The sequence below is a fragment of the Trifolium pratense genome, linkage group LG1, assembly GCF_020283565.1.
Source record: "Trifolium pratense cultivar HEN17-A07 linkage group LG1, ARS_RC_1.1, whole genome shotgun sequence".
Classification (NCBI taxonomy): Eukaryota; Viridiplantae; Streptophyta; class Magnoliopsida; order Fabales; family Fabaceae; genus Trifolium; species Trifolium pratense.
The window spans coordinates 30,324,975-30,335,424 of NC_060059.1; the positions used below are offsets into that span (position 1 = coordinate 30,324,975).

The following is a 10,450-nucleotide window of genomic DNA, read 5'->3' on the forward strand; positions in this document are numbered from 1 at the left end:
AAAACTAGTTTATAGTAGATAAACTTACGCGCAATAATTTAGTTTATTGAATTTGTAGTGTTTAGTATTAGCATAATTGATCTAGACCATATTGCTGAAATCTAAGGAATTTGATGAAAATCCTTCTCTATACTAGGATTACATTTATGTGAAATCGTATGTGCTTGGTGGGGGAGATGGGTAGTTTGGTTGAAGGTCAATGAGTTTGAGAATTGAGGTGGAGAAGAGATTTCTTTGTCTGGGAGCTTAATCTCTTGGAAAGTCTCCATGAAATTTTTAACCGCTCAACAATCTCTACAACAGATGATTCTTGGTTTTGGAAGCATGATTCAACCGGCCACTATTCAGTTAAATAGACTTTTTTTGGCACTTAGTCCTTCCACATCTTATGAGGTCATCTTCTCTGCAGAGGAAGAAAGGATGCTCCAAAAGTGTGGAAAACTTGGGCCCATTCAAAAGTGGTGTTCTTCTCTTAGCAACTTCTGCAGGATGGTTGCCGACTCGTCAACGATGCACCTAAAAACATAGGTTCTTTTGCAGGATAATATTTGATCAATAATATAGACCAAATACATTAATTATATGATGACCTTAAAAATGTGAATTTTGATTATATTTTGTCACCGATATACTGCATTACTATGTATGTTTGACAATTCATACATGTTGCATGATTTGATAAAGATATCAACGATGCATCATGCATGCATGATTTCTATCAATAACTTTGTCATGATCCAACTATATTATTTTTTGTGTTATTTTTCCTTTTTATGATGAAAGGTTAAAAATAATGATATGTTAAATGTTGTTAAAAAATTATGAATTCTCACGATTGGCAAGTTTTTTAGACCTCCTTACTAAGTGTGCTAAAGAGACAAATTCAACTCATTGATGTACTTAAGAGACATTTAGTAATATATATGATTCTAATTTTATAAAGATTTCTTTTTTTTTTTTTTACAATTCTATAAGTGCTGAAAAAAATTAATTGATGTAAAGGTAGCATGAACTTTATATATCATAGTGTTCAAACCATTTTCTATTTGCTATACATGCAGAGGGAGAATATATAATGGCCAAAATTATGAAAAAAAATTATGCTATTATCCTTTTTCTTTCCCTATTTCTACTTGCATCAGAAGTTAATGGTAAGCTATTTTTTCACCCTTTTTAAGGTTTGTTCTTAACTTGGTATATAATATTTTAGTAACATTCTTATATTATTTTTTGATTGCAGCCTTTGTTGAATGTTATTATAACATTGATTGTCCACAAATGTGTTATGCTAATTTTGTTATCAAGTGTATTAACGAAAAGTGTCTATGTGTTCAAAAGGATGTTTCAGTACCATGAAAGCCTATATGCTAGGGACCTTGCTTTAATGACTTTGTACTATAAGATGATAGTAGTATAAAATGAAATAAGGAAATTGTCTGGGGATAGTCTCTCTAATTTTTTATTTGTTTTTTTTTATTTTCTTTTGCTTTCTATCTGGTTAAGGTTTGGCCTTCCATTTTGTATAGTTTCTCCTTTTATATATATATATATATATATATATATATATATATATATATATATATATATGGGGAGAGATCAAATTATACCGGCGTAATATTTGAGTAATGTTGCACCGTTCAATAATGCTTTAACGAATACAAATTTTACAAAATCCACCGTTGGATTGAAAGCTTATATCGTATAGATCATCCATATTAATTTTTACAAAAATCTAAAATTGTTTGGTATGTTATTGAGACCTATCAAGATTAATGGTTTATGCGTTTTTATTGAATACTGTTCATCTTGATCGATCTCAATAACATATCAACCGATTTTAAATTTTTATAAATTCTAACATAGATGATCTATATGATATAAACTTTCAATCAAACGGTGGATTTTGTAAAATTTATATTCGTTAAAGCGTTATTGAGCGGTGTAACATTACTCAAATATTACACCGGTGTGATTTGATCCCTCCCATATATATATATATATATCAAAAAAGAAAATTAGTGCTACTATATATCTCTATGATGTTTATTGGTCACTATGATGTCTTATAATTTAGATTCTCAGCTAAAACTTTCGTGAGTAATTGATTTATGGATTAAGAATCAACAGAGATGAAAACAAGAAGAGCTTCCCCTAACATAAAATACGATCACACATCTCTGCTCACAGTGCAGCAGAACCTCTAGACCACCGACCGCCGCAATACAAACGCCAGATTGCTGTCTTGTTTTTATGTTAATTCTAGTAACTAGTAATTTTATCATATTTGGTTTGAGACTTAATCTATTTAACTACATACCTTTGAACCACAGATATAACTTGCATCAGTTTATCTATACGACAAAGAAAGATATCTATGATCAATTTGTTTTAATAAAATGGATCAACAACCTCCAAACTATTTTGTGTTGATCAACATTCTTCTTGGGAGGGATCAAATTATTTCTTTTTAACAATTATTCAAACATATTTGTAGATGAACATATACATATATAAATACTACTAATTTATTAACAAAAAAAAAAAAAGAAATACTACTAATTTTGAAAGTATATGGCGAAAACTTTACCTGCTTTATTTCGGAATCCATGCAAAATCCAAACATAAAATTTTCGGAATACAGAATCCGAAGTTGGGTTTTTTTTAAAAAAATTTGTTTGTGTTTCGGAATTTAGGATCCGAATACGCTTAAATTCAGACCGCGAGTTACGAAATACCCTATTCAGATTGTATCTTCCGAAGTGTTCCCTTTAATTTTTGAACCTGGAATTGATATTTCAGGATTTCATCCCCTTTAATTTGATATTTCAGGACCCGTAAGCGTTTTTGGATTGCATAATCCGAACTTAAGTGTTTTCGGAAGTTGACTTCCGAAGTTAACTTAATTTTGAAGAATTGTAGAATCTTATTTGGAATTTTTGGGGGATTTAGGAGCAACTAGGGGGGTCTAAAGAGCAAAATTCCCTAGTTTTGATATTGGGCCACATGAACATGGAATGAAGGTTCATTATTGCCGCATGAAAAAGTTTGCAACATAATGAACAATATGGATATAGCAAAGGAAGCAGAAGAGTTAGATAAACATGGAGAAACATGGAGCCATATTCAAGGAAAGCCCTATATATACAACTTATTGAAATATTTTCCTTTCAACACATGAAAATATGGGTTTTTGAATTTTGCATTAGATATAACTCAACTTCACAAAGTTATTGTAAGACAATTATTATTTAAATTTTTTAGAATACTGTTTTTCTTATAGGTTTTGATACCTTAAAATTTTGGTCCCAAATAAATTCAATTTTACAAAATTGACTTATTTTCTTATAAACTCATATTTGATCGATCTTCTTATATAATAACGATTCAATAATATATGTGAGGAAGTGTTTTTTTTTTGGGGCTGAGGAAGTGTTGAAATAACAACTCACACATCAAACAACCATGTTATTACCACCGCTTAGGAATAATTAATCTCTGTCAAGGAACCTATCAACTACATAAGGTGAGTTATTACTACTCAATGAAAAAAAAGTTATTTATACAATAGTGAGAGAACAAACCAATAACCACTTATTTACATATATGAGATAAAATTTATTGAATATATAGTTATATGTGAATAATCTTAGAGTTTAATGAGATACTTTGACCTTAGAGTTTTATACAGCCATCTACTTAAAAGTTGTTGATTTGTCATATCATATAAAAAAAATGGGTGAAATTGAGAGACGTGACGAAAACTATGATTACTATTGATTGACTTATAAAATTTATACCGTAAGTTCATACTCCCTCCGGTTCTTTTTATAAAGAACACTTTGAAAAAATCATACAGATCAAGAAAACACATTTAACATATTTATTTTCATTTAATATTCTTTTAAATTTAAATTTATTCCATGTATACCCTTATTTAATTACTCATTATTCAACTAACTTACTTATTTTTAAATTCTCTCTCATAATAAATAAGGGCATAAGTGAAATTGAACATTTAAAATATTTGAAAATTGGTCAGAGTTTCTTATAAAAATGACCAATTTTTTTGCCCTAAGTGTTCCTTATAAAAAGGACCGGAGGGAGTATTATTTTTCTTCATAATCTTAAAACAACAAGTATAAAATATACAAAATACTCTCGAATTAGGACGGTGCAAAATTTCCCACAACACTAATTGGCTCTTTGAAAATTAGGTTAAACTGCATTTTTGTTGCACCGTCCTAATACTCTCGAATTAGGACGGTGCAAAATTTCCCACAACACTAATTGGCTCTTTGAAAATTAGGTTAAACTGCATTTTTGTTGCACAAAGATCATGTGTTCTCTCCATGACAAAAACCAACATCTGGATTAATGGACCAAGACTTGTGAAAGTAAAGCCAACATTTTTCGCAATTTTTCTTTGGTTGATACATGAATCTACCCCACCATAATAAGTTATTTAATTTTCAATCTCACTTTTACATAAAAAGCGTTTATTGGGTGGTGCACATTTCATTAATGCAAGCTAGCTTAGTGTTAGTGGATTCCTTTCAATAAATAAATAAAATGATTACCTTACACGAGGGGAATATATTTGTTTTATAATGGCCATTCACGGGGATGATTATTTATATTTAATTAGAGTTTGTAATTATTGGATTAAAAGAGGGGTCCATTAAAATTTAGGAATGTTGTATTCACGTGAAGTGGGTCCTAGCTCTTGCTAATTAAAGTTGAATTTCCTTTTTATAGTGTTTTTCTTTTGATAAATCAATTTTTTTATTTTATTTTATAGGAACATCTTTACTATTATTAGTAGGGTTGATACAATGAAATGAATTGAATTAGAAAAGATTTTGTGAAGATATTCCCATAAACATAAGTTAGTTGGTAAGAGCATTGTTATAGTTGAAGTTGAAATTCAAACTTAACATTTCGCTTAGTATTCAATTATAATGAAATTCTAGGTTTTTAGCAAAAAAATGATTGTTTTGGTAAGTTTTCAATTTATGATTCTTGCTAACGATGGTTTTTTAAGTATTTTTTAAGAATTTTATTTATAGAAGTTATTTAATTTAAAAGTTAAACATTTCAATTTTTATTTTTCAATATATCAACCTTACAATATTTTCATAAAAACTTATTAAAATCTTTAAAAAATTGTCCAAAAGTACTCGTTAGCATTTCTCAACATTTATTTATTGGTATTGAAGTTCTAATTGCGCGATTATGAAATGCCAGGGATCCAGGTTGCAAGATAAATATTTTAATTTTACTTTTAAATTTTGAAAAAGTTAGTACTGCTAAGTCCTAATCACATTCGATTTAGGATAAGTACATAAAGAAAGAGTTTTATAAATGTACGTGTTACATTCATTTTCTTAATGCAATATATTCATTTTGGTACCAGTTTGATGAATTATTGATCCAAATTGAGTTCTGTGCGAAGCTTTGAAGTTGAGGCTCAGAAGCACATTTTGTGCAGAATTTTGAGGGTGCAAAATCCAAAAAATTATAAAATAATAGGATAAAATTCAGGATTTTAAAATAGGGGTGGTAAAATTTTGAATTTTAAAATAGGTGAATAAAATTCCAATTTATTCAAAATATGGGGTAAAACTGCATTTAAACCATATTTTAATATTTCATGCAAATAAGGTTCACTTAAATTTCAATCATATATTGTTAGAAAATTATGAACGGAATAACTAGTTAAAAAAGTAAATTAATCATCTAAACAAAAATCTTTCAATAGCAGAGTGGTTACGGGGCTCTGCTAGGGCTACGGGACAAATTCTTAATCATGGGCGACGATCATGAATGGCAGACTGTCAACAGGAATAGAAGATCGAAACATCATTCCAAAACTGATATAGCAACACTGTCAAGGAATGGCAAACTGAATAATGCAAACCTAGTCTCTTATTTCTTCACTGAAATTCCAGATAGTTTTAATGCAAAGGCGATGCTCAATATTTTTCAAAAGTATGGAAGCATTATTGAAGTAGTGATACCAGCGAAAAGAGACAAAGGTGGGAGAAGATTTGGTTTTGCTCGTTTTGAAAACGTAAGAGATACCCGTCTATTTGGAGTGGAATTGGATAATATTATTATTGGCAGAGATAAAATAAGGGTGAATCTTTCAAGATTTGAAAGAAAAATTGAATCTCAAAGGCGTGTACAAAGAAATGAGGACACGCTAAAACAAGTCAATGATAATGGAAAATTCAATGATAATCACATGAAGGACGATGTAGGTAATCGCTCTTATGCTAATGTTGCGCGTTTTGATGGGGCAGCAAGACATCGAGAAGGCAATAATCAGGTCTCTTTATCTTATGTTTCAGACAAGGAAGATGTGCAGAGGTTGAAGAAATCGTTTGTTGGGGAAATAGTGAACCCGGGAACGACCTATAATATTCAAGAAGTATTCCATATGCAGGGGTATTTCGGAGTCAAGATAACTCCTTTAGGAGCAAACCTGGCTCTCCTAGAAGGCCAAGAAGAGGGGGAGGTGCAGGCACTTATGGAAGATGCCAGAGAATGGATGGAACAATGGTTCAAGAAGATCCGTCCTTGGAATGCTAAGGAGATTGATATGGAAAGACTAGTTTGGCTGCGAGTTTATGGCATTCCGGCACATGCGTGGAATGATGCTTTTTTCACCTTGATCTCAAAACCATGGGGGCATTTTATCAATGCTGACGATGGCACGAATAAAAAAATATCAATGGATGTGGCACGATTATTAATTCGCACTTCTGGGCAAAGGGTGGTGGACGAATTTCTTGATGTGAAGATAGACGGAGACATCTTCCATATTCGTATTATCGAAGATTCATATGGTCCGATGAGAATTATGGTGCACCAACCGAATAGTCGTGAAGGCAGAGACGAAGACAGCGATAGCTCAGAGGAAGAATTAGGACTTTTTCCAGTAATGGAGGAGGTGGAGGAGGTGGAGGAGGTGGAGGTGGAGAGAGAGGAAGAGGAGGTGGCGGTGGAGAGAGAAAAAGTGGAGGAAAATTTATTAGCATTAATTCCTCATAATAATGCTAATAATGAAATTAATTCTGTTACAAATAATGAGTTGGAAGGGAGTCTTTTTAGGGAGGATAGAGCTGGTGAGTCAATTAATTTTGGCATGGAAGATAATTTGAATTTGAGCCAATCAAATAGTAGAATTTCTGATGGAGGTAGTGGGGCTGCGAAGGGTCTTAAGGTTTGTAAAACTGGAGTTTTGATGGGCCGGGAAGAGGGAGTAGATGGGCCAGCAAACTTTAGTAATACATGCCAAGAGACTACAGGGGGTGTGAATAGCAGGGTTAATATTTCTAACGGTATGGATTACAATTCAACCAAATTGATTGAAAGTGGAAAAGGAGGTAAGAATGAAGTAAAGGGGGGTGGTAGTATGCATGGACCAATTGCTCTAAAAAATTTGGTGGCAACAGGTCCAAGGCCCAACATTCAGAAACAAACCATAGAGAAGGGTTGTTCTGCAAACGTGATTCAACGCAATTTAGCAGCTCCAAAATCCAAAAAAATCCCAATTCCTTTCTCTTCTTCGAGGAAACAAGACCAAGTGGAATCAAGCTTGAAGAATCGATCGATTAACCCTTCCAAATCTCTTGGCCGATCGATTTCGACTTCAGCAGGGAAAGAAGCTAACGCAAATTCATCTTCAGCTAACGCAAATTCATCAGCGCGATCTTCCGCAGCAGTTATGGAGACTTGCAACCGCAATCCAGTGGGCAGGTACAAACCCTTGAAAAAGATGGAAAATTCGTTATCTTCAGCTGGTTCTATACTTTGTTGCAGTTCACTCAAATCATCAGATATTAGGAATTGTAATCAAAGATTCTTGGATGAACACAACAATGAGGTTGCATCTAAAGTTTGGCAAGGAGTGAAAGAATTAGGGGTGGATGGTGATGAGGAAGAAGAGAGATATGTGCAGAGGATACTTATTAACGAAAGAGTAGAAGAAGAAGCACGGAGGCTGAGGCTGAGGGAGCAACAAAAACAAAGTCTTTTATGAAGATTCTATCGCTTAATATGCGCGGGTGGGGTAACACAGCAAAACGCAGAAGATTGGGTTCGCTTATTCAGTCAGGTGCGTTTGAATTGTGTTTACTGCAAGAAACAAAACGAACTGATTTTGATGATTACATGATTTTCAATCTTTGGGGTAATAATGAAGTTGATTGGATAGCTAAAGAATCTAGAGGTTTGTCGGGAGGGCTATTATCGGTCTGGAAGAGAGATTTATTCAAATTCCGTTATAGTTTCACAGGAACGGGGTTTTTAGGGACTTGTATAGAGTGGAAGGATTCTCTGGTATACATAGTGAACATCTACTCACCATGTAGTATGGCTGGGAAAAGGAAATTGTGGGATGAGTTGTTAGCCTTTAAGTTGAATAACGAGAAAGGTGAATGGGTGCTAGGAGGTGACTTTAACGCAATTTTGAAGTCGGGTGAAAGAAGAGGCAGCAATGGAGGAGGTGTTCACAATGAGAGGGTGGAATTCAATATGTTTGTTGACTGTATGGAAGTGATTGATGTCCCTGTAGCAGGGAAGAAATTCTCTTGGTTCAGTGGGGACGGTCAATCTATGAGTAGACTAGACCGTTTTCTTTTGTCGGAAGGTTTTATTGAAAAAGGTGGAGTATCTGGACAATGGATTGGTAATCGAGATATATCCGATCATTGTCCTATATGGCTCATGTGTGATAACATTGATTGGGGGCCAAAGCCGTTTAAATTCAACAATTGCTGGACAGAACATCCGGATTTCAATTCTTTTGTGACAAATTTGTGGAGGAATTTGAACATTACTGGGAAAAAAGCTTTTGTGATTAAGGAGAAGTTGAAAAAGTTGAAAGAGGGGCTGAGAGTTTGGAATAAGGAGGTATTTGGCATTCTTGACTTAAATATTGAGAAAACAGTGAACGAGTTGAATGAGATGGAGGGTATGTTTGCAAGCAGGGGGACGGTACCAAATTCGGTCAATACTAAGGTAATCAATCAGAAGTTCTGGGAATTGCTTAATTATAAGGAAAGTTTGATTAAACAAAAGTCAAGGGTGAAATGGATTAAGGAAGGAGATTCAAACTCTCGATTCTTTCATGCTAGTATCAAGGGTAGAAGAAGAAGGAATCAGTTGGCAGTTTTGAAGAAGGGTGATAAGTGGATACACGGGGTGGAGAGTATTAAAACAGAAGTGAAGGATCATTTCTCTACTTTCTTTACAGAGGAATGGAATAATAGACCTTTTCTACACGGTATTAATTTCAATTCCTTATCTGAAGCGGATAATGCTATCTTGTTAGAACCGTTTACAGAAGAAGAAGTTAAGGAGACAATATGGAGCTGCGATGGTAATAAGAGCCCGGGACCTGACGGGTTTAATTTTAACTTCCTAAAATCGTGTTGGACAACGGTGAAATCAGATATTATGGAATTTTTGCGCGAGTTTTATGACAATGCTGTTTTGCCTAAAGCTATTACATCTTCTTTTCTGACTCTAGTACCAAAAAAAGATCATCCAGAATCTTTGGGTGATTATCGGCCTATTTGTCTCATAGGCTGCCTCTACAAGATTTTGTCCAAGTTATTGGCTTCAAGATTGAAAAGAGTATTGGGTAAATTAATATCTCCTTGTCAGTCAGCTTTTCTACCCACAAGACAAATTTTGGATGGTGTGGTAGTACTGAACGAGATCATTGATCTAGCTAAGAGGCGAAAGGACAGTTGCATGCTTTTTAAGGTAGATTTTGAAAAGGCATATGATAATATTAATTGGAATTTTTTGGAGCGTATGATGATCAAAATGGGGTTCGCCGAAGGATGGATGAAGTGGATTCGAGCCTGCATTTTCAACAGTTCGATGTCGGTTTTAGTGAATGGTAGTCCAACTGGAGACTTCAAAGTATGCAAAGGGTTACGTCAAGGTGATCCCCTTTCACCATTCTTGTTTTTAATTGTAGCCGAGGGCTTAACAGGTATGGTTCAAAGGGCGGTAGAAATTGGCAAATTCCAAGGATACAAAGTTAGTGATTCAATACAATTTCAGATTCTTCAATTCGCGGATGATACAATTTTGGTAGGGGAAGGATCTTGGAACAATTTGTGGACCTTTAAATCTGTGTTGAGGGGGTTTGAATTGGTGTCAGGGCTGAAAATAAACTTTGTCAAGAGTAAATTATATGGTATTAATGTTGATGAAAGGTTTCTCTCTGCTGGTTCATCATTTCTATCATGCTGTTCCGATACTATTCCTTTCAAATTCCTTGGAATTCCGGTGGGGGCGAATCCTAGGCGAAGAGAGACATGGAGACCGGTGGTAGATGCTATGAATACGAGATTAAGTAGTTGGAGGGGGCGACAATTGTCTTATGGTGGCAGAATTGTGTTAATAAATTCTGTGTTGGCAAGCTTACCTT

The 10,450-nt window shown here is 33.9% G+C and overlaps 1 long non-coding RNA gene across 1 annotated transcript; it reads left to right on the forward strand.

Moving 5' to 3' along the window:
* The first annotated feature begins 39 nt into the window (after nt 1-39).
* Nucleotides 40-1,462, forward strand: LOC123898640. Its single transcript, XR_006805380.1, has 2 exons — nt 40-1,151; nt 1,241-1,462. It is a non-coding gene; the product is annotated as an uncharacterized LOC123898640 (long non-coding RNA).
* Nucleotides 1,463-10,450: the final 8,988 nt, after the last annotated feature.